Source organism: Anabrus simplex, chromosome 5, assembly GCF_040414725.1.
Source record: "Anabrus simplex isolate iqAnaSimp1 chromosome 5, ASM4041472v1, whole genome shotgun sequence".
In the NCBI taxonomy this organism is placed as follows: Eukaryota; Metazoa; Arthropoda; class Insecta; order Orthoptera; family Tettigoniidae; genus Anabrus; species Anabrus simplex.
This window is the reverse complement of record NC_090269.1, coordinates 380,985,456-381,011,274: the sequence shown is the minus strand read 5'-3', so window position 1 is coordinate 381,011,274 and position 25,819 is coordinate 380,985,456. Positions and strand designations below refer to the sequence as shown.

At 38.8% G+C, this 25,819-nt stretch overlaps 1 protein-coding gene across 1 annotated transcript in view; it reads right to left on the bottom strand.

Moving 5' to 3' along the window:
• LOC136874156 (uncharacterized) overlaps positions 1-22,023 on the bottom strand; it is a 64,510-nt gene extending 42,487 nt beyond the window's left edge. The window contains exon 1 of the mRNA XM_067147731.2: positions 21,662-22,023. The gene's annotated coding sequence lies outside the window, so the exon portion shown is untranslated. The remainder of the gene's footprint in view (positions 1-21,661) is intronic.
• Between the last annotated feature and the right edge of the window lie 3,796 nt (positions 22,024-25,819).

The following is a 25,819-nucleotide window of genomic DNA, read 5'->3' as shown; positions in this document are numbered from 1 at the left end:
TACATAGCACAGGTTGTTGTCCCCATGCTACTGTCATTTCTTCGACAGGAAGGTGATGTGCTTTTCAGCACGATGATGCATGTCCATATACAGCTGTTGCAACACAATGTGCACTACATGGTGTACAACAACTACCCTGGCCAGCAAGATCACCGGATCTCTCGCCAACCGAACACTTATAGGACATAATAAAGTCGGAACTTACGCGATCTCCAGAGCCTGCAAGAACCCTTGCCAAACAGAATCAAAGGGTGCAAGATGCTTGGGACAATCTATCGCAGGATGCCATTCAGCACATTTATGATCATTTGCATGCATGCGCGAATACACACCTGCATTGCCGCCAAACGGGGGAGGGGGGGAAGTACACTGTGTATTGATGCAGCTGTTTGGTCACCCTTTACTGTGACTTGTGCGTTTTATTTGGTCTGAATTAGTAATCATATACTCCTGCATTGATGAACTACCTGCCACATCGCTTGTGAATAAAATTACCTTGTCTTGAGGATGTTGCATTTTTTTTTTCGGCAGTGTATATAAAAAACCAATGTATATCAGCAACACCATTCACCCTGGTACATACAAGAAGGTTGCCTAAAATAGTATGGTAGACAGAGCCCTAAACATACCTCTATCCTGTAAACTTTTTAAAAAAATTATAAAAAACAACCAAACAATAGCCGAGAATAATGGATTTAGCAGAACATTTATAAATAAAAACCATAATAAGATACCACATGCTGAGAGGTCGAACCTATGTATCAACATTTGTAGACTTCAGGAAAGCATATGACTCCATCAACTGTGATGTGTTACTTAACATACTTGCAGAAATGGGAGTCGATGAGAAACTGCTGGCAATAATAAGGGCAACGCTAACTAATAACAAATCCGAAGTAAAATTCCAAGGATGTCTCTCTGAACCCTTTGAGATCAAGACAGGCGTTCGACAGGGAGATGGGTTGTCACCTCTTTTGTTCAACTGCGTACTTGAGAAGGTAATACAGGAGTGACGAAAGACGTTAAAAGAAAGAAACCTTTACAAACCCTTAAGGATTGGGACAAAGTAAAATGGAGTGGAAAGAGATTGCTTAGCGTTCGCTTGTGATATAGCCCTGATGACAGAAAATTTTGAAAGTGCAACAGAACAGGTCAATGTGTTGAAGGAAGTAGCAGAACAAACATGTTTACAAATTTTCTTCCAAAAGACAGCAGTAATGTCGAACATCAAAGATGATACGGCACAACTAAACACCCAATATGGAATGATAAACTGTGTTAATAAATTTAAATACCTTGGAGAATGGATCCAGCAAAATGGACTTGACAAAGAAGCCATAGCAGTAAGAATCAAGAAAATGGAAGTCACTTTCCAAGCCACCTGCAATGCTTTTCTCTGAACACAAAAATTTGTCACAGCAACACTGTCATCAAACCAGTATCACTGTATGCACCTGAATGCCTTATCCTGTCCAAGAAATGTTTGCTCCCGGATTTAGAGGGGAAAAAAAGAAAGAAAGATCCTACACACCATACTTGGCCCAAACTCGTACAAAAATGGCATCTACATTAGAATATCCAGTTAAGAAGTATACTCTAAGAGAGGATCACAGACATAATGTGTAAAGGCAGAGTTCACTTCTTACGGTCATATACGATGGATGATCGACTCTTGATGGATGAAACGTATCTTCAGTATATTTGACTCAAAACCAAAAATGGCAATGCCATGGTAATTTAATGTCAAGAAAGATCTTAAAAGAACTGGGCATACAAGCAGAAGATGCATAAGACCGAAATCTTTTCAGAGCAGCCATCAAGATTTTTGGGACTTTCCGGGACAAAAAACAGGCAACGGGTGCGAAATGGACAGAAGAATGTCGTGCTAAACACAGTGAGCTAGTGAAGACGATGTGGATCAAGAGAAAAATGAACAAATGCCAGAATGTAAAGTGAGGCTTATCGTGGTCCCTAGTTGGCTGATTAGCGAAGTTGAATGAATGATAAACAAGCCAAGACTCCACTAAAGAAAGAACCTAATACTAAAGAAAAGTTCTCCATATTTACTTTTAATTACAGCAACATATAGGTTTAAAAAATATAATATAAAAATAGCATATAGGATCAACCATACCAATACAAAACTAGTCTTTAACCCCCACGCCATTAGTAATAAGATACACACTAAGTCCGGAATATATAAACTGGAGTGTCAGGAATGTGAATCCACGTACTTGGACAAACAGGCAGAAATTTTATAATAAGATATAAAGAATATCTTTATGCCATTAATTATAACCATTTTTCTGCCATGAGTAACCATCATAGGAAATCCGGTCATAAATACACAACAATAGATAAAGACTTAAAAATCCTATGTAATGAGCCAAAGGGGCCTTTACACTATATTTTTGAAGGCATCTCCATTAACACCGATTAATACAAGAATCCCTCATATAATTTAAATAAATGAAAAAATAAATATACTAATGGAAACTTTTACGCCAATCTTTTGCGAACAATACTACAACAAATGTATGTACCATCCACGACATCAAGAACCACACCCTCCCCTACACTCACGAACTCACTCCGCCCCTTCCTACAAGACATCCGTCCTTCAGTAACAGCAATAACTGCATTACACCGATAGGAACACGGAACTTGAGAGGCACTCTCCAAAAACAACAGATCCAGGACAGTTATGTTGGCAAAAATGTAAGTAAATACAATCTATATGGTTTAAACCTTAGCTTTCATTTCCGAATTATATATTTTTTTATTTCCTTTACAGATGATACTTACCTAATGGTTATACTTGCTAGAAGGAAAAAATATTACAACATAAAGTTGTCTAATACATACTTCAATATATACATAGAACCAAAATGTACTAGCAGCATACTGCAGGATTTTTAATAGATTTTAATAGCTCTTATAAATTAAAACAAGAAGCTATTTTACTACAGACAAAAGACTATGCCTTACAATGTTATATATTATTAACACTAATACGGTTCTTCACTGGACTGTAAATAACCCAAATAATAAGGAGTTTACAGTATATACATATATTTTAATCTGATAATGTTTTTAATTAATATACGTCACTGAAGATGACTCATAAGTAGTCAAAATATGTCGAAATAAAATTAAAACATCTTGAGAGATGAAATAATGTATTGAAAAGAAGGAAAAATAAATATATATATATATTATTGTAAGAGAAAAATCTAGGGATCCACAAGGCTAACACACTACTGCTGATCTATGATGGTGATGATGATGATGATGATTGTTGTTTAAAGGGGCCTAACATCTAGGTTATCGGCCCCTAATGGTACGAAATGAGAAGAATGTAATGAAATTTTAAACTTCCAAAATTCTTCCAGTGACCAGAATTCAAAATCTGATGATGAAGAATGAATGGATGAATATGAATTTAAAATAATCAGCAGATCCAACTCACACTACTGAAAGTTAAAAATAATTCCAAAATTCATCCACTGACTAGAATCCAAAACGACGACGGTGAACAATGATTAGGAACTGAAAACAATCAGTGGTTCCGACCGGCAATGCCCCCACCTTTCCAGAAACTAACTTAAAAACAATGGTATATACTGACATAGGGGCTGCTTTCAAAGCACAATCCTGAATCGATGATGCTTGTTGTCCAAAATCCAGGTCAACAGACCCTCGTAATGGTACTTATCGCTAGTAAAGTACAACCATGGTATTTCTTATGTAGCGGTACTAATCACAAGTAATGTAGACTCACAGTGTTCCACATATTGTGGTACTAGTCACAGGTAACAAAGACCTATGGTGTTCCTCACATAATGGCGCCACTCATAGGCAATGCAAACCCATGATGTTCCTCACATAATAGTACCAATCACAAGAACCCATACTATCCCGTGGTGTTTCTCACATAGTGGGTACTAATCACAGGCAACACAGACCCACAGTATCGCTCATACAGTGGTACTAAACACAGGCAACGTCTAGACCCTTGGTGTTTCTCACATAATGGTACTAATCACAGGCAATGTAAGCCCATGGTTTTCTACATATAGTGGTAATAATCATGGGTACTGTAAACCCATAGTGATTCACCCACATTGCCACTAATCACAAACCCACTGTGTACCTCACATAGTAGTCAACCCATGGTGTTCCTCACGTGATGGTACGATCACAAGTGGTCTCGTGGTTCTAATTCAATCATCCCTTGGTCGCCCCAGGCAGGGGTGTATTTTTCATCAGCATCCCCCACCCACAGGGGCTCAGAGAGAGAGAAAAAGGAAGGAATCCGACAGTTCGAGAAATGAAATACCAGACAAAGAAAGGCAAGAGCCATGAAGGGCATGAAAATGAAAGACTCCCTAGGCCTCGAATGCTCTAAAACTACTGGAGTTGGAAAAGAACAAGAGTTGACTAAGGGAGGTCGGACAGGATAGATGAAAGTGACGAGCCTGGCACAAGTGGAAGCAATGCCAGGACTCAGCTAAGGGCCCCGTGGTCGCCAACTCATGCTCTCAAGTTGAGAGCCCCTGGGGCCCTTTTTCGTCGCCTCTTACAACAGGCAGGGGATACCATGTGTGTATTCTTTAAGCTGCATCCCCCACCCACACGGGATACCGCTGATCTCTACAGGGTGCTTATCAGCAGTTGAAACTTTGAAAAGGAAAAGTGGAAAAAAAAACGGAACAATGAGTACAACATGGTAATTTAGTCTGTTTACCTTTAAAATTATCAAATAAATTTTTTTTTTAAATCAAACCTACAACCTGAAGCAGTAAAGAACATTCTCTTGACTGGGCAAGTGGTTGTGCGGTTAGGGTCACGAGCTGTGAGCTTGCATCGGGAGATAGTGGGTTCAAACCCCATTGTCAGCAATGCTGAAGATGGTTTTCCATGGTTCCATTTTCACACGAGGCAAATGCTGGGGCTGTACCTTAATTAAGTCCATGGCTGCTTCCTTACCACTCCTCGCCTATTCCACTGTCGCCATAAGAACTACCTATGTCGGTGTGACGTAAAGCAAATTGTAAAAAAAAAAAAAAAAAAAAAAAAAATCTCTTTCAAAAATTAAGGTAACACATTCTTTTTTGCCAGTCAGTTTTACGAAGTACAAAGACTGATTATTGTATCCTTAACATATTTTGCTAGTGATTTAACGGCCCACTAATACTTAAAAGGTTTTCAGTGATGCAAGGTTGGGAAAGGGTTAGGAATGGGAAGGTAGTTGCTGTAGGTACAGCTCCAGCATTTACCTAGTATGAAAATGGGAAACAACACAAACCATCTCACGGCTGCCAATGGTGGGATTTGAGCCCATTATCTCCCAAATGCAAGCTCACAGCTACGCGACCCTAACAGCATGGCCAACTTGCTCGGTTCCAAACACATTAAGCCATGGGATGGTACCTAATGAAATTCACTTTCCAAATAAATGGAGACTGTCATTGATGGGACAATCACTTAGCATGTGTACAATTCTCGCATTCTACATAGAATACAATTCAATAAAATTTCAACAAAAATAGTCTATATGTTATGTACCAACTTATATTACAGTACTTATGTAGTATTTATGATAGCTGAAGTAATTAGCTCATGATGTTTCCCAAGTGTCTAGTAATTCTGGAAATTTTACATCAAATATAATGTAGTATTCTTCTTCTTGCTGCTTCTTCAGCCATCTACAGACCATGTTATTTCAGCTGTCCTTTTCCTTTCCCTTGTGCTTGGGCTTTAACTTTCACCCAGTATTCCCACATTTGAATCCTATGCTGTTCCTTCCTTGCTTCAGTCCATGTTTTACCAGTTTTTAGTTTCGGCTTTTCTTGGAAACCACTGTGCTTTTGGAGTTTCTTCTCGAGTGGAATACATTTCTGAATCCTCCTGTGTTATCCTCACTTCTTGCAAGTCTTTCTCTACCTTGGTGAACCACGCCTCCTTCTGTTTTTTGTTGTTGTTGTTGTTGTTGTTGAGAAAGTAATTAAAGATCCTATTGCTCAGCCTTGTAGGATTCATATGGGCAATGTGGCTATAGTGTAGAGTTTATGATTATGTCTTTGATTGGCCCTAGGATTTTCCTTAAGGTCTGCCTTTCTTTTATTTCAAATTTTTCAATCAGGCTTTCCTATTCAGAGTAAGGCATTCTGCAGCTTATAAAGCCTCCAGTCATATTACTGTGCAGCAACGTCGTATCTTGGCATTAATGGATATAGATTTCTTCCTGAAGACATCTTTGGTTTGTTGATATGCCATTTCCATTTTCCTGATCCGTTATGTAAAAGCTTCTTTCTCAGAAGTACTGGAATCTACCCACTCTCCAATGTATTTGAATTTCTCCGTTCGTTTGATTTTCGCTTCTCCTGTCTCTAGCACTCTCAGTGCTGACTTAATATTTGTTAGAAATTCTGTTTCTTTTAAAAAAATATAATTTAGTAACATTATAAATTGAGATTTTTGTGTAATTGATTCTCTTTGGGCCCACACCTTCATTTCAGCCTTACTTGCCTTTCACATGGATTTAAAAAATATATATATCACCTATCTTATATGCGGGTCTAAGTTTGACCAGACAGGCTGAGAAGAACTGGAATTGATGGGAAAAAACAGCATAGTATGAAAATATAGAGATTGTTTTGACATGTTGTGTTTTCATATCTGTGCTTGTCATCTCTTTCTCTTATTCTCTCTTACCACTCTGACCTGTCATTATGCTTATCTAGCCATATGTTCCTATTCATGATGTTATATTTCTGCATGACTTGAGAATAAATCAATACAATGGCAAAGTAAATGTCAAATATTTTCATTTATGACATTCCAAAGGTTAAAGCTTTTATAAAACTTAGAACTTTACAATACATAAGCCCCAGAATTTTGCAATATTGTGCAGAATTAAAATATTATTCCTTTTATAATACAAGGAATCATATAGTAATTAGCAGTTTTGTTCACAATGAGCACTACTATTGCTTTCTTTCTTGCATTAGAAAGTCCTTCTACAATGTAGCCATTTGTTCATGTTCTGCTAGATGTATTTAAAAAAACTTTTCAAATGTTTTAAGTAGAGATCTTCCCATACAACAGGATTAGAAAATTGCAAATAAACCACAGAAAAAGTAAAATGACGTGGTGATGAACATTAGGAACATAGCTGTAGGACTGTGTGTTACAGAATAAAATCTGCACATGCACACACAAAGTAGATATGAAAATATTTGCCATTTACAACCTATTGTTTCTAGCTTCACAGCTTCTGACTTGAAGATAAAGGCTATAATTTTGTAGCTATATTTCCAAGATAGCTTATCTTTGAATGGTCTAATAAAAACAATGGGTATAATAATTACTAACATACTGTTAAATGTCTAGCTATGTATTATAAGTTTTACAAGTTCTAAACTCAATGATCCATTGTAAGCAAATTCTCTGAACCATTTATTATAGTTTGAAATATCAAGGAGATATTATCTACAACTTAACCAATACATGAATAAAATTTCTATTTTGACTAGACATCCTCCCATCTCTCTTTCTACACCAATGATCAGAAAGACACTTCTATTAAACCAGGGGTGCTCTCAACTTAATTCGCAGGTGAGCCGAATGGAAAATTTCTAAGTGAATCACGGGCCACATTATTCTCCTTCCCTCTCGTTCTTCCCTAACACACAAATACATCCACACACTCAGATGCCCCCTTTAATCACCAACCAACTTCTCACCAACAAATCTCTCACACGGCTATTCGACAATGCAAACAATAACCTGACACACAATACAAAACAAACTGAGAAAAGTAAACAACACTAGTAACTTTGGATAAACTTACACATTAATGAGAGGTCTGGGCCTTTGCTTGAAGTGACAGTTTTGAAATGTCTGAAGACAGAATTGACACAGCCACCCTCAGAATGGAATGTACAGTAGGTGTTCATCGCTGATCTGGGAAAAGGCACGCAAGTATTGTCTTGCAAAATTTGTTACTTGTAAATTTAAGAAACTCGGGAAATTTTCATTACTAATCGCCCCGTAAAAGTTAAAATAAGATTTCACTCTGCGAACTGTCCCTTAATTGAGAACAACACTGAAGTTCAATTAATTTGACCTGTAATTACAATTATTAACTAGGTTTTCGATATCTACAGGTCTGGCCCACGGGCCATTTGTTGAGCACCCTTGCATTAAACTATCAAACTGAATCATGTATAGAAAGACAGGAACATGAATAGGAAAACATAATAGGATAAACACAATGACGGGTCAACATTAGAAGAGGGACCAACAGAAAGAGGAGACTGGGGCAAACATTAAAACACATCAAGGCCAAACTCCTCATCTTCATACACAACCATCTTGAGAGAGTCTTTCTTCTCATCAATCCTCGTTCTTCTAAATTCATCTCTTCTCAGCCTCCTGACGAGTTTGTTTCTGCTTCCCATATTCATCAGGAAAGTGGACTTCAACACTCGTTGAGGAGCCACCTTGACAGATCTTCAGTCTTGAGTTTATGTCTTTCTCATTTCCCTGTGTTTATCCAGCTTTCTTCCTAATCTATACTTTCCTCATCAGAAATGAAGATATGTCAAGATGGCCCCTGAAAGTCAGCCACATTCTTTGACATTTGTGCTAAAGAAATCATATCAGTACAGTGACAAACTCCATGCCCTAAGTGTGATTCCGTATATGCTCTGGGCATGAGAACCGAGTGGCTATCAATGAGTGTTGAAGTGAGTGTATTTTTTGAAGATCATACACAGCTATGCTATATTTTACAACGTTAGCCACAAGCACTGATATATTCTACAACAAATTAAAATAATTTATGAAATTGCCAACAAAAGATTTGGCAAAAACTTACAGTTATTACTGTAAATTAAATTTTCACTAAATAATTTACAGCATTGACTTTTTTTTACTGATTTTTGTTCTAAAATGTTTCACTCTCTCTCCATCTCTTATCATAACTGCAGCATTAGTTAAAAGCATAACACACAAACGAAAGATTTGTCAAGCAGTGAGTAGTAACATGGGATGATATGGTAGTAAATAAGTTTGTAACAGATCTTATGCTTGAGCAATGCATTTCCTAGTCGGCATGGACAAATACAAAAACAAATACAAGGAGAAGAAAGTAAAAGAGTCATAATTTATTGCTCTTTATAGACCATTAAGACCAACAACAAAAGACCAAAAAAATATATATATATATATAAAACATCTTACAAAAATATTGTCAATCAAATGAGAAGTAATAAAGTTGCATCTACAGAGAGATATCTAGTGTAGATTGTGGCCCATCGCTGTCTGTCTCTCACATCTTCTTCCATTGTCATCAGCTACATCTGTTTCAAAGGTGCCATCACACGATCTTTCCACCATGTCCTTGGGTGTCCTCTTAGCAGTTTCCCATTTTGTTGAGAGTGGAGTACTCAATATGGAAGGGAATCATCTGCTCTGATACTATCCTACCGATATCTGGCTTTCCAAACTTTTGGTACCGGTCCTCCTTCGGTCTTCGTTCCAATCTTCCTTGCACAATGATGTAAACGGGTCCATAGATCTTCCTAAGTACCTTCCTCTCGAAGGCCCAAATTCTCTCCTCTGTTGTTGGCAGAGTTGCCCATGTTTTACAACCATACATAAGTACCGGCCGTACTAATGTCGTATATATGTGGATCTTATTTCTCCGTGATTTCAAATGTGACTTGAACAGGTTGTTCAGGCTTTAGAAAGCAGGGTTAGCATTTCTTATTCGTTGCCTCACCTTTTTCTCTATTTCACTTCTGCATGATAGTACTGAACCCAGATATTTAATTCTTGGACTCATTCAAATTATATTTATCAATACTTTCTTCTTCTTCTTTTTTTTTTTTTACAATTTGCTTTACATTCCACAGAAACAGATAGGTCCATGGCGACGATGGGATAGGATAGTTCTACAAGTGGGAAAGAAGCAGCCATGGCCTTAATTAAGGTACAATTTGTCAATAATAATGGAACAAAAGAGGGTCTGACGATGTGATACAACTATGTAATATGTACTTTCGTGGCACTGTTTAGGATCTAGAGGTATCTGCACACTTGATCTAGCGTATCACCTATAAACACAATGTCATTTGCAAAGGCTAGTATTTCATCTTTTGCCTCTATCTCCACCTCTCTGGTGCGACGGTTATTATTGCTTACCTTCTCCAGGGCTAAGTTAAACAGTATTGGTGCAATGGATCACCTTGTCTCAATCCATTTCGAACACTGGAGGGTGTTGATGGTTGATTTCTGAACCATGCTTCTGAGGTCAAACATCAGTACATATTTTAAGTTAACACATTTAATAATTGACCATTCTTTGAAAAATAAAAACTCCAATAAAAGCTTATATCATGAATGCAAATGGTAAATTTATAAATTTCTTACATATGGCATAATAACAAATCATGATTTGTACAAATTTACTGCCGTGGACCATGACCCATGTTGACCCATACATAAATATGGCTCTACCTGTATGATATATAGTCCTATATTCAGAGTTGGGAAGTAACTGAGTAAAAGTAATCAAATTGTATGTATGTCCAACTCTTGTCTCGTTTCCCTGCAAAGTCTAGTATAAAGTGAGGCGAATCTTTGTAGCAAGTTTTTTACTACAGGATGCCATTCCTGACATCACCCGCATCTGAGGAGATCATGAGATGAATTGAGAGACGTGATATGATAGTAGGAAGGGCGAGGGTGAAACCTGGTGCTGGCACGTAATCTACTCCTATCAAATAGTACCAAGGGGTATGCTCAAGGCTTTATGTCCCCATATGACTGACAAATCACCATCAACAGCATCATATGCCCTCACTCCATATAAGCATGTCAGAAAGGTTTGGAATTTAATCCAGGCTTTTGGTACGCAATCTAGTGATTCGAAATTGTATACCACCACCTCTCCTACCCTGCCGGCCAACATTCTGATGGTGAAATTTTTTGGACTGATGGGACTGAAATCGGCTAACCACGGTGTCAGGTCATACAGACTTTACACCCTAACAATCATGGCCACCAGACTGGCTGTAAAAGTAATGAGATTACTTGTAACAAATACTTATTAGTATTCCTTGCAATCATTACATTCTAGTAATTGTTACATTCCAATAATCGATATACATCGCATGGAAGCAGAAACAGGAAGAAATTGAGTCAACTGTTTCAAGAGCGCTTACGATTGTTTTGGCCTCACCACTAACGTTCAAAAATCCAGGATACTCGCACAACTTCCTCCAGGGACAACCCTTCCATATTTCCACATCTGAATTGCAGATTCAACACTGGAACAGGTACACCACTTTTTGTACCTTGGAAGTATCCCGTTCAAAAGTTGCACTTGTGAATAAGATGTGGAGAGGAGAACTGGTGCTACCCACTCAGCATTTGGACAATTAACACACCATGTCTTCATGAATAAACAGTACATACCAAGCTCATGGTATTTGATGTTGTTGTCAGATGTGAAACTTGCACCCTCTATCAATCAGACATCAAAACAGTTGAGCACTGCCACCTATGGAACTTAGAACCATCTTGAACATTACACGGGAAGACTACATCACCAACCTTGCAGTTCTTGAGAAATCACACATCAATAGTCCAGAAACCTCTTTCACTGGCCATCAGCTTATATGAATAGAGCATGTCCACCATATAAGTGATATCAGGTTCCTTCGCCAACTCCTTCATGGTGAACTCTGCTCGGGCACAAGACCCTTGAAGCATCACAAAGACCAGCTAAAACATGCAATGAAGATGACGGGTATCAATTTGCAAAGCTGGGATATATTTGCTGAAAATAGTTCACTTCAGTGCAGCACTGTCTCTACAGCCACTAGTATGTTTGAAGAAGAATACCACAGACAAGAACCCACCAAGCATCAAATACATAAGCTCTGTCAACCTCTTCTTGCCATTCAATGCAATTTGAGAGGATGCATGTTTCGTGTTAAAATTGGCCTATTTAGTCATGAGAAACTTATCCATAAGCAAAACCGAGTATGAAGAATATTGCTGAATGAAGACATATATTCAGAACAAGTTACAGCTTATGACAATGCATCCACATCAAACACCAAACAGAAAAGTCTTGGTTGCAATTAGATGACTGTCAACATTTCACCTATTTTATGGTAGTCCTTGTCAAGACTAGTGAAAGTGTTGATAATGTTGATATGTTGGTTTGTTTCAACTACTCTGCAGTAGCCCTTGTCAAGACAAAATGACACGAGCACGATGGGCACCCATACTTTTAAAGCAGTGAATAAGCTAAGTGGTGAGGTGTCTATCTTTCTCTCTCTAAATCTGGTATAATGAGTGCGAACATTAGTGGATCATCTCATGGCAAACACAGGTTGCCAAACTCTGCTACTGTTGTTTTTTTTTTTTTTTTTTTTTTTTTTTTTTTTTTTTTTTTTTTTTTTTTTTTTTTTTAAATCAGGTTATGCTTCATTATCTTAAAACCTCCTTGGTGGAGATGATCAAGATTCAAGCAGGTGGTCGCTAGAATAATTGTAGTTTCCTGAAATCTCATTTCATAATTGAAGAAAGAGAGGGCATGCTCTGCTACTGCAGGATATTTTTGCTTTTGTTTGTTTTGCTAGGGGTTTAATGTAGGGCAATGTGTTTACTTTTTTTTTTCTCTTTTGTACACAGTTAAAGTACATACAATCCATGTATCTGGAGAGTACATGTTGCCCAGAAACATGTACATGCATATTCACTGAACATGTAAACACAACTACTACATGTTTTGAACTCATGCATAGGCAGTTACAAACATTTATACAAGGAAGCACAAGCTGGCTGAGTGGCCAAGAGGTGCCGCATCAGCTTCTCGGGGTTTGAGTCCCACTGGCAGCAATTATCTTTTCTAACATAAAGATACATATTTTCGAACATTCTGGGATCTTCTGTGCTTTGTTACAAGGGCCATAGCTAGCTTCGTAGTGTATGGCTGGCATGTCCACCTATTACTCAGAGGCCTCGGAAACTATTTCTGCTCAGTCCATGAATTTTAATTCTGGGCTGGAACAGGGTTCACTCAGCCCCGCGAGACCAACTAGCTGACCAATACAGGAGGTAGTGGACCCATCAAAAAGGCCAAGCAATATGGCTGAGGACCGTGTTGACCACATGGAGCCCCAGTATCTGCAGGCCATGTGACTGGACAGCAGTCGACTCAGCAGGGCTATGAAACTGTTTTTTGTTTTTATGTTTGTAAATAGCAGTATACCTAATGTCAAAGTACTTACCTGTGCATTTCATTAGGCTATGTCTTTTTCATCTACTATAGAACCATAAGCAAGTGTACCCAGGGCTGAATTAGAGTTTAAGAGAGCATAATACTTTCGCTTTACACATATGGAATATTCACCATGACGTCAGCACGGACATGATTAAAACAGCAGGAATCCAGAGTTTACATTGGCTACACAGAGTGCTGAATGCAGTTTGGAAAGATGGCAAGATACCTGCTGATTGGAGCAAGGGTGTCATTATCTCCCTGTTTAAGAAACGAAATCACAAAAAATACTCCAACTACCAGGGAATAACACTCCTTTCTCATGGGCTTAAGATTCTTGAGAAAATCTTAGAGAACAGATTGCATGTCATCTTAGAGCCACAGTTTGAAGAGGAACAGTATGGCTTCAGGTCTAACAGGTCCACAACATACCTAATCTTCAGTGTCCGTATGTTGTATGTATGTTTAGTCCTCAGCCCGAAGGCTGGCTGGATCCTCAACAGCTCCGCCATCAACTGTCATAGATGGCCTAGGCATCACTGAAGAGGCGTACTAGGGAAATGAGGAGTGAGGTAGTTTCCCGTTGCTTTCCTCACTGAGCCAGAAGTTGCTATTACATATCAGTCTGCCAAGCCCACTGAAATGCACGCACCAACCGACCCTATGAACAATATTTTCACACCATTCATAGCAGGGACTGGCTGCAGAAGGAATGGCATTACTAGCATTACTCATACCTCAGTCACTTTCATTTTTTCAAAGCCAAGGATAAAGCTGAGACAAATCAATGAAAGTAACAAGATTGCTCTAGCCCATACCAGAAGACATAGTGCACTGTAAACACTAAGTCCCGCCAGCAAAGGTCCGTATGTTAATGGAAAATTATTAGGAAAAAGGCAAAGATCTGTTTATGGTTTTTCTTGACGTTGAGAAGGCATATGACAGCATCGCAAGAGAGAAGATATGGGAATGCCCGAGAAAAACAAATGTGCCAGAGGGACTGGTGAGGAAAGTTCAGATGCTGTATGAGAACTGTACCAGCTGTGTGTGTGATTGGGTGACGGACATTCATCCTGGTTCAAGACCGAAAGTGGAGTCCAGCAATGCAGTGCACTATCCCCATTATTGTTTATCACCATCATGGATGACATAATGAAGAACATCAAGAAAACCTCTGGTGAACTGAATGCAATGGCCTTTGCTGATGATGTCATGATCTGGAGAGAAACTGAGGAACAAGTACAGTCGAGACTCAATGAATGGGAGGTTAAGTTCCAGGAGTTCAATCTGACGATAAGCAATCTCAACAGTAGTGATGGCAGACCAGCGAACCATCCACTAGAAAGTGTGGAAAGCTTTACATACCTCGGCAATGTAATATCTCGAGATAAACTAGCCACAAAGGAGGTGGCAAACAGAGTGCAGAAGAGCTCTCAGTTTTACCAGCAAGTACGAACACTCCTCTGGGATCCCAAAGTAACAACAAAATCAAGGCTGGTGTTTTTCAATCAGCACTTCATACCAATCTTAACCTATGGTATTGAAACCTCCACTCTTACTAAGAAAAGACTCATCAAGATTGCAGGCATCAGAGATGAAGTTCCTTAGGTCCACAATTCAAAAAAACAAACTGGACAAGTTACGGAATGATGTGGTTAGGAAGGATGCTGGGATTGTTACATCATTGTTAGATCAGGTCAGCATGTACAGACTGAGGTGGTTTGGGCATGTAATGAGGATGAAGCCAACAAGGACAGCATATGTTAACTTGAAGAGACATGTGTCAGGGAAACAGATGGTGGGAAGACCAAGAACCCACTGGATGGACATCATAAAGATGGACATTGCAGATCGGGGAAGGATATTGGAGGATGTCATTAACAACAGAATGTATCTCAATAAGATAGAATGGAAGAAGCTCGCCAACAGTACCCGATAAACTGGAACTGTAAAATGATGTTTTTGTAGCGCTTTCAAACGCAATGTTAGTTTTCATTCTGCAGTAAATGGTGAGGTGTAGTAAGTCTGTTCAAGTTAGTATAATTCTTCTACTACAACCCTTTCACAATAGACAACATATTTTAAGACAGTACAATGCTCACTGATGGATATAAAGGAAAAATTACAATGTGGCTCTAAGTTCCCTCGCAGCAATATCCCAAAAGATGGCAAGTGCAAATACTTAGGTGTGAGATTTGAAAGTAATTTGCACTGGAAGGGTCATATTGATGACATTGTTGGGAAAGCATACAGCATAAAGCATGTCACAATGAGGCTACTGTCCGGCTCCATGACTAAATGGTTAGCATGCTGGCCTTTGGTCACAGGGGTTCCGGATTCGATTCCCGGCAGGGTCGGGAATTTTAACCTTAATTGGTTTATTTCGCTGGCACAGGGGCTGGGTGTATGTGTCGTATTCATCATCATTTCATCCTCATCACCATGCGCAGGTCACCTACCGGCATCAAATAAAAAGACCTGCATCTGGCGAGCCAAACTTGTCCTCGGACACTCCCGGCATTAAAAGCCATACGCCATTTTTTTTTTCTTTCATGAGGCTACTTAAAGGATGCAGCAAAGAATTAAAAGAGGAAAGTTACTTAAGTATGGTTCGTTCATTATTGGAATATGCAAACAGTATTTGGGATACACACCAGGAATCTATACATATAAGAGTTTTGTCTGTACATTGCTCAGAATTTGAAAAGAATGGCATTTCTGTATCGATCATGTCCACAGTAAAAAGAAAATGCATTTTCTACTTTTCCGTAATTTCTGTCTGTCTGTCTATCTGTATGTATGTATGTATGTATGTATGTATGTATGTATGTACACGCATCACGAGAAAACGGCTGAAGAAAATTTATTGAAAATCGGTATGTAAAGTCGGGTGATGAACCACTACAATCTAGGCTATACATTATTTTATTCACACTGAGTGAAATGGTAGTTTAGGGGAAGGCCTGAAATTTAATTCTCAAATATTTATGTTATTAGTGGTCGTGTCTTAATGAAAATCGGTATGCAAAGTCAGCGTAATAAGTCGATATAATCTAGGCCATAAATAATTGTATTCACGCTGAGTGAAATGGTAGTTTAGAGGAAGGCCTGAAATTTAATTCTCAAAAAAGTTATTTATGTTATCAATGGTCGTATCGATAAATACCACATAACTAGCATAACTTTAGTTATGTCGTAAGTTAGTAGTAGTTATGTAAGAAGTTATTAAATTTCCGATCACTTATGTCTTATACATTGTTACCGCACCGCATATAATCACAGAGATATTCATGAATTTGGATATTTGTTACTAAGTCCATATCAGCGCCGAGTCACGAGAAAATGGGTAAACAGAATTTAGTGAAAATCGGTATGTGAAGTGTGAGAATAAGGAACTACAGTCTACGATATAAATAATTTTGTAAGACGCCCTAATATCACAGAGTCGAAAGAAAACTAATGTGAAGGCCTGCAATATAGAAAGCTCATAAACTCATAAACAATAACATTGGCTATTGTTTGTTGTGATGTGCTTTTTGTCTTCTGTTTCCACTCATCCCCAATAGATAGGATTACCGCAGCGTACCAAGGTTTTTTAAAAATTTGCTTTACCTCGCACCGACACAGGTAGGTTTTATGGCGACGATGGGATAGGAAAGGAATAGGGGTGTGAAGGAAGCAGCCTTGGCTTTAATTAAGGTACAGCCTGGTGTCACTGGTGTGAAAATGGGAAACCACGGAATACCATCTTCAGGGATGCCGGCAGTGGGGTTCGAATCCACTATCTCCCGGATGCAAGCTCACAGCTGCGCGCCCCTAACCACACGGCCAACTCGCCTGGTCGTACCGAGTGTAACAGCCTGCCTGTATATTGGCGGGAAGTAGCTGGGGAGTTAGATAACTTTCTTCTTTAGCATGCCATTCCTCTGTTTCATACATTTTCTGATATTACTGGTACGTAACACACTGGTTCATCATAGCATTCGAGCTATTCAATCCCTACTCCAAGGCACTGATTGGAATGAGTAGTGTGCATATTTAATGGAATAATGACAGAAGAGTGTTCATGGCAGTCTGCGACCTGGTTATTCCAGCTCTGGAACTTTGGACTGTTAGATTGGAACCGTAGTACTGTTCGTTGAAAGTGAGAAAGTGTGCAGTTTTTCATTTGATCAAGTATTTTATATGATAACATTCCTACTGACATTTTTGTATTGACCTATGTTGAATTCAGTTAGGAAAACCACCAAGTCATTCTCTCTGAGAATCCCATAGCGAAGCACGGGTACATCAGCTGGTACTTAATAAAAGAATAGATGGCGTGCAGAGGAAAGCAGCAAGATTTGTAACAGGGAATTTTAGGAGAAAAAGTAGTTGGAGGGGGGGAGGAGGAACTTTAAGTAAGAGAAGGGAGAAAACTAGACTTATAGGATTATATAGAGCCTATACAGGAGAGGAAGCATGGGAAGAAAACTGTGAGAGGCTTCAGTTGGAAAATAATTATACTGGCAGAACTAACCACAAGTATAAAATTACAAGGGATTTTAGCAAAAGCAATTGGGGTAAATTTTCATTCATTGGGAAAGGCGTGTAGAATTGGAACAGTTTACCAGGGGTAGTGTTTGATCCTATTCCATAATCTGTACAGATATTCAAGAAGAGAATAAACAGCAACAGAGAAAAGAAATGAAATGTTAGAGGGCATTCGACCAGTGCAGGTTGTTGTAAATTTTTAAAAAAATTGAATAAATTAATTCCATAGCCTGGTCTATGGAGATTGGACAGCCGAAGGAGGGGACTGCCTGTAGGGGTGAAGTACAGTGGGGACTTCCGAGGGCCCTGGGACCACTACTGCAGCTGTGAAGGCCCTTCAGGAACTCTGAAAAGCGGTGGCAAAGTGGCTCTGGTTAAGACGCAGCAGGTCGTTATGCTACTTAGATTCCAAAATGGGTAAAAAAAATTAAATAAATGCAATGTAAATTATTATTCAAAGTAATTCCACATACTGTATATAAGTTGACTATGTTTGTAAGTACAGGAGATATTGTAAGTAGAATTTTGTAAACAATATAAATTTATTAAGGCTGAGCTGTGTGTTTAATAGAAAAATTATTGTTAATCTAATTGTATAATAGGTACTGTATTCTAGGAAAATGTCTTCTTCTCTTGTTAATTTAAAATTTAGTGGTTGTAATAATGTATTTTAGTGTACCACTTGCCACCGAGGTAGATACCTCATTTGCAAATAAAGTGACTTTGATTTGATTTTAATATATCTGATAATGCATTAAAAAAAACTTCAGAGAAACAACGCACAGGCACCTAATGGTGACATTCAATTGACATGTTGTGAACCTAAACAGGCTGTAATGCAGGGCAAATTTTCAAAGTGTATTCTTTATACATAGAGAATAAAAATAGATTATAGAAAATAGAAATAGAAAATAGATTATACCAAATGAGTATGAGTTATCTGAAATTCAACTATGATCTTAGTATATTGAAATATGGTTGTTTTCTGGAATGATACACTTTATTGTCTTTCTTTAAATCCAATCTTCAAAATGTCAATCCTCTTGTCTCCATACAGGCCTTGGTTCATCACCTTATCACTTCTGAACAAGCTCAAACATTCCTCAAGGATTTCTTCTTTTCTGATAGGCTTCCCAATTCACTCTCAGAGTGCTGACGTAGCGTCATTCAGTTTAGCCACGGCACACACACATTATAATACAACAGTGTCTTGGATTCAATTGAAAGTATGGGCATCAGGTTGAAGTGTAGGCCTAAAGAATATATTTTTTAAATAAAAGAATTTCCCCCAATTAAATAACAGTCTATGATAAAAATAAAATGATTCCCACTCACCGGCGGGAGATGGGAGAACACACACCTATTGGCTATAAGAAAATCCCTCCCATTCAAACTGGTGGCTATGTGAGAGAAAAAATAAGGAAACTCTTTTACAATGGTATTCAAATGTCGGTTATAAGTTACAGCCTTTAAATAAGATGCAATTAACTTTAGAATACTAACTTATTACCCATATCTTAATTTTTGAGTCAGTATTTCAAAATAACTGATCTTTATTCATACTTCTCGTTATCATGAGATTATACATTGCAAAACTGTAATGAACAAGTATCTGGGCAATATAAGAATCAACTTTTTTTTTTGCCAGTAGCTTTACGTGCACCGACACAGATAGGTCTTATGGTGACGATGGGATAGGAAAGGCCTAGGAGTTGGAAGGAAGCGGCCGTAGCCTTAATTAAGGTACAGCCCCAGCATTTGCCTGGTGTGAAAATGGGAAACCATGGAAAACCATCTTCAGGGCTGCCGACAGTGGGATTTGAACCTACTATTTCCCGAATACTGGACACTGACCGCACTTAAGCGACTGCAGCTATCGAGCTCGGTCATTCAATGTTTGTACGTAAGAATGCTATCTGTAATATCGTCCGGATGCAAGCTCACAGCCGAGCGCCTCTAACCACACGACCAACTCGCCCGGTAGAATCAACTTTTGAGTGAACATCCTTCATACTTGTGAACAGGTACCCGCACATGCTTCTTATTACTCAGGTATCACGAGACCTACTACAGACAGCTCAGCATGGATCTTTTAACAGTTTACTGCAACTACCATGCTAATAGCCTAATTTGTAGTTCTTAGGCATTGAGGAGATCGGGCGTGTTCGACAGTACAAGTACCTTTGTTGTAATAAGAATGAAAAATGGGAGCTCAGCCAATAGATCAAAGCAAGAATTGAGCATGTGCAAAACACCTTCATTAAAATGAAGAAGCTCCTCAGCAACCAAAATCTTAATCTAGATCTGAGGCTGCAAGTGGTCAGGGCCTATGTATTCCCACACTATTGTATGGAATGGAAGGGTGGACTAACCCAGGCCCTGTACAAGTAGCTGGAAGCCTTTGAAATGTGGGTCTATTGGCAGATGTTACATATTTCATGGACTGAAAGAGTAAGGAAAGATTAAACAAGAAGACTGAAGTACTCATTTCCATCAAGAAGCAGAAACTTGAATATTTTGGATAGGTGATGCGGAATGAAAAGTACAGTATCCTACAGATGGTGATGCAGGGGAAGATCACAGTACAATGGAGACCTGGCTGCAGAACCTGAGGGACGGGTCTGAAATGAACACGATGTCGCTTTTCTGTGCAGCAGACTCAAAAACTAGAATTACCATGATTGCCAAGCTTTGATAGAAGAGAGCACAGCAAGAAGAGAAGAAGGAGTTCTCTAATGCAAAGCATTGAGTGCCAGGAGTACCAACCTTTTCTTCTCGAACTTAGGATATGAAAGTAATATTGGGTATAGGCCTAAGTAATGATCTTGATAATCATCAGTTACTTAAAGGCGTACTCTTAATTGCTACACTCATTAGCATACAAGGAACAAATGAAGGTGAAAAACTATGGTATCTTTGCTCAATTACCAGAAATATAGAACATTAAATAAGGCACTATACAGGACTTTTAAAGCACACATGTCAACCGCATTTACAGGGCGAATAGTTTAATCTAATTTAAACTTACATACGTTCTTCTGGACCTTTGTATTCACTCGGAACACAGTCATTAGAAATAACTACAATGCTGCAACTTAGAAGCACATAAGTTTAGTTCAGGTGGGAAATTACAAATGAATCTTCCCGTTGGAATATCGTAGTGAAAAACAAATCTGCAGATTTCTTCGATTACATTATACTGTTACATGGGACATCCAAATGCTAACATTCTTATGAAAAAGAATGGAAATGTATCTACCGAAAATAAATATAGAAAGATGTTTGTTAAAACCGCATAAACATTGGCACACAGTAAAGAAGCAGAGTTCAATTTCCGTCGTCGTCGTTCGTGAAGTACAACATCGCGGCTTTCGCCCAGTAGGTCTATCTACGTACCGTACGCCATTAGTAATACCTACAATTCTTTAAATTTCAATATGATAAGGAAATGCTACAACCTTGGCCGCAATATCAACTCCTGTACCAGTAACACTGTATACAAATTTTAAAGGCATTTTCATTAATCATGAGATTAACAGTTGTTTTGTCCAACCCAATAAATTGGGAAAAGGCCAGGAAAAAGACGAGATGAAGAGTTATAGGCCCTACATGTCTAGCAAAATTCCTACTACAGAGTAACATATTTTGCACTCCAGAATTGTTCACAAATACGTATATTATGTTGGAACAATCATATCATTACACAAAAGCTCGTTAAATTTCTTGTTCTCATATTTTAAAGAAATTGCAGCACTTCGAAGAGCGGCCGTGCAACAACGCCGGCAGTCGTATTGTTTCAACAAAAGTTAGGTTATCACATCTTACCTGACAATCCCAAGATAATAACCCCAGGTACAATAAAAACGGTATTGCTAAATCCGTGCTCAATAGGCCCGTCAGGTCCTCCCGATAAATCAACCATTTTCCCCCTTTTTACGATCAGTCACACTACTAGTCACCAAACGTCAGAAGGCAAGTCCACGTATATACCGCCCATTGACAAATTAACCTAAATTAACAATGAACTACGGCTCCAAGTAGACCCCAAACTATTGTATGGGGGCATTTGATATTGAATGCAAATCATCTTAAGTTCTTTTGGTGTGTGCAGTGCAGAATACAGTTCACAGGCAGTATAACGTAAAACGTCAAAATTCTTTTAAGCGATGAACTTCAACCAAGCATAACCACTGCCTTCGTAATGGGCATAACATTTAAGGAGATAATATTCTTTCTTTCTTTCTTTCTTTCTTGATATTTGGTTGGGCTCTGTATGTAACTAACACCCAGTTCCAATACTTTGTAAATGAAACACTGTCAAACACTCAGAAACATGTAGTTATGGTGACGAAGAAATACTTTATCTCACAGTACAAAGATCACTGGTATGGGTGAACATCTACATCTTGTGGGTGTAAGTGTAATAGACATAGGAGTAAGCACGGGGACACAAGGTACTATATCTTCACGCCGAAGTGACCCATCTTGGCGTCGTCTACTTTGACATACGGAACGGGCCGACAATTGGGAAGGACAAAGGATAGCACACAACAACTAAAGGATCTAGTATTATGGATGGAGTAACACAAATGGAGGGGTAGAATGTATATATCGCGCAAAGTGTAGTGAAAGCTTATCAAGGACATGTGATATGACTAACGCCGTGTTACCCTAAACGTTCCTACCAAAGAGCATCTGACCTACCAAAGAGAATTTACCTACTGAATCTGGATCTTTCTAACAAATGAGCAACGTATGAACATATGTGCTAGAGGCGACAAAAGACAATAGTAACGCGAACATTGTGCTCAGTTTCTGCTAGAGTTGTATAATAACAAAAATTAAACAAAACCTAAGTAGGCATAGTCGGGAGTGTTATGAAGTCTATGTAAGTGACACAACTATTAATGAAACGTGAATCTTATGGTATGTTTACAATATGATGCCCGTGTCCTCTAAATATCTGTTTAATATGTAGATGATGTCCGGTGACGGATTGTAAACAAGACAAGCAACACTTGTTGGAAGTGGTATTCGTAAACAGGTTAGACTTGCAATTAAGCGTGCTCGAGCCTGAGTATATAACTGACACTGGAGAATGAGGTGATTTGCATCCGCCTCATTTGAACCACACTGACATGTCGGGTGGCTGACAATATTGAAACGGTACTTTAACAAGGGCGTAAGCGAATGGTTGAAACGTAGCCTAATAATAGTTATTATATGACGCCGTGTGTAAGTTGATCGTTGATACCAGTGTTTGATTGGCAGAGAGGGTTGGATATTGTAATAGAAGGTCCCTTTTATTCTTGCAGTGTCATTCCAGAACTGTTGCCATGTCGCTTTTTGATGTTGCTTTAGTAATGGAATTAGATCTGTAACTGGAGTCATAAATGTCATTGGAGGGGTGTTGAGCAGTGATGCTTGTTTGGCAGCTCTATCCGGGAATATTTTTATGAGCTGGAATCCATATAATTGTAATCTTAGTTCCAGTAGTACGTAGGTCATATAATAGTTGTTTAACATTATAAACATACCAGTTCATCGTGAATTTAGAAGACTGGATCGATTGTAATGCTGATAGAGAATCTGTGAAGATATTAGCGTTAGGGATTGCTTCGTTTTTTATATACAGGAGTGTTTGTCTGATCGCTATAAGTTCTGCAGTAAATATAGAGAAATCCGGGTGGAGTTTATATAGTTCAATGTGTTGTATTCGTTCATAATAAAATGCTGCTCCTACCCCGCATGAATTCCGAGATCCATCGGTATAGAAATTATGTCCAATGTTAGAGTATGATAAGCGGATTTTTTTCGAGGGTGGTAAAAACATAGAGGTTTGATACTGTAGGAATGCAAAAGTAGTAGTTGTAGCTTGGAGCGTATCTGTGTGGTATTGTACTACCTCATACGGTACTGTATAATGGGGAAGTTTGGCGCACCTTATGATATTGTTTGTTAATGTCGATACATATTGGAAGACTGTTATTAGAGCAGGGGTTCTTTTGTCTCTGATATTATATGAGTTATATCGTTCATGTAGTAGTTGGAGTTTCGGTACAAGAGGATGTGAAACTGTTATGAAACGTCGGATTAGGTACTTAGAAGTAAGGAACTGCCGACGTATATGGAGTGGTGGTTCTCCCGTTTCCACTTGGAGAGCATTCGTTGGTGTAGATTTTAGTGCACCAAAACAAATACGTAATGCATGGTGTTGTATGGTATTTAGCTTAGTCAGTGTTGCGGGATTAGCAATATCAATGATATGAGCGCAATAATCTAATCTGGAGCGAATTGTAGCACAGTATACTGTCTTGGCTGTTGTAGGGTCTGCCCCCCATGATCGTCGTGTTATAGCTTTGAGGAGTTTTGTATAATTATCTGCTATATTTCGGAGGTACTGGATATGTCTAGTAAGGTTTAGTTTATTATCTAGGATGATGCCGAGATATTTATGATATGTATGTATCGGTATCTCATAGGAAGCCACTTGTAATGGTTCAGTGTTGTAGACCCGTTTCTGTGTAAAAATGAGTGTTGAACACTTAGTTGGAGATATGGATAAACCATGGTCATTTAACCAGTTCTGTACCTCAAGCATGACTTTAGTAATAGTATTACGGGCAGAGAGATAATATTCTTTCAGCGCTGTGAAGAGGAGGCGCACCTCCAGTGTTGATTGAATCGCGGATAGTACGATTGCAACGCTCCTCAGGTGATCTCCGGTACTACCGACGGAGGCAAAGCAGTACGGAGCTCCGGAGGTTAACCCGAGGGCCGCCTCCTATTCGCAACAGTAGCTCCGAGTGTAAGGACGTAGAGGGCTGTGATTTCAAACTTACGTCCATGAATGTAGGCGCCCTATAAAAAGCGTTACCTACATACACAGAAATTGATCTATATCACCGATATTCTATACAATACCCCTTAACAAAGAACGTATAGTCATTCAGAATAATTAATGCATCCTCTCATTTGTTATCAAGAAAATGCAATTACATCGACATATAATACATACCCCATATACCTGTAGGTATAAACCCTGTAGATACAACAAACAATATATCTAAATAGGTTCAGTTGTTTCTCAGAAAAGTGCAGGCCCTACCTGTGCAGAACTTACACAGTACACTTCGATCATTATTATATTATTATAGTAGGGAAAACTCAAAAGTTTCTGAACTGAGAAAATAAAAATTGCTAATTTGTAAATGTTTTTACTAGGTTGAGTAATGCTCTTTCGAGCGCACCTTAATAAATTATTTTTATTATGGAAATATTCCCATTATATTGGCGCTAGAATACAGTAGTTTCAAGTTAAATTTGAATTCGCTTTTAATTTCCGGACATATGTAAAAAACGCGAAAGACGTGCAGAAGTAAGGTATGATTATTTACGAGCGGAGGGAGGAGTTCAAGCGGTTCAAGTCTGTAAGTGCTGAGCTGTAAAATATGGCACAAATGACTCGTAAACACCGGCCTCGTGGTGTAGGTGGCAACGCGTCCGCCTGTCACCCGGCGGCCACGGGTTCAATTCCCGGCAGGGTCAGGGATTTTTATTTAAATTATTAATATTCCTGGTCTGGGGACTGGGTGTTTGTGTCATCCTTAACGTTCCTTTCCTCACATTCAACACTTTACACTACCGCCATTTACATAATACACGCAGAATTCCTCACATATGGTGCAAATAGGGGCAAAAGATCTTCAAAGGTCGACGCCCCGAACATATAGCATTAAAAAAGTTAAAGAAGGAGTGTAGTTTCGCGCAATAATAGCGACAAGTTATAAATTCCTGTGGAAATGCTCGTTCATTCCTCCCGTATGAAGTTCACACTACGCGCTTGTCAGTCAATGTTTTTTTTCTAGTTGTTTTACGTCGTACTGACACATATAGGTCTTATGGCGACGATGGGACAGGGAAGGGCTAGGAGTGGGAAGGAAGCGGCCGTGGCTTTAATTAAGGTACAGCCCCAACATTTGC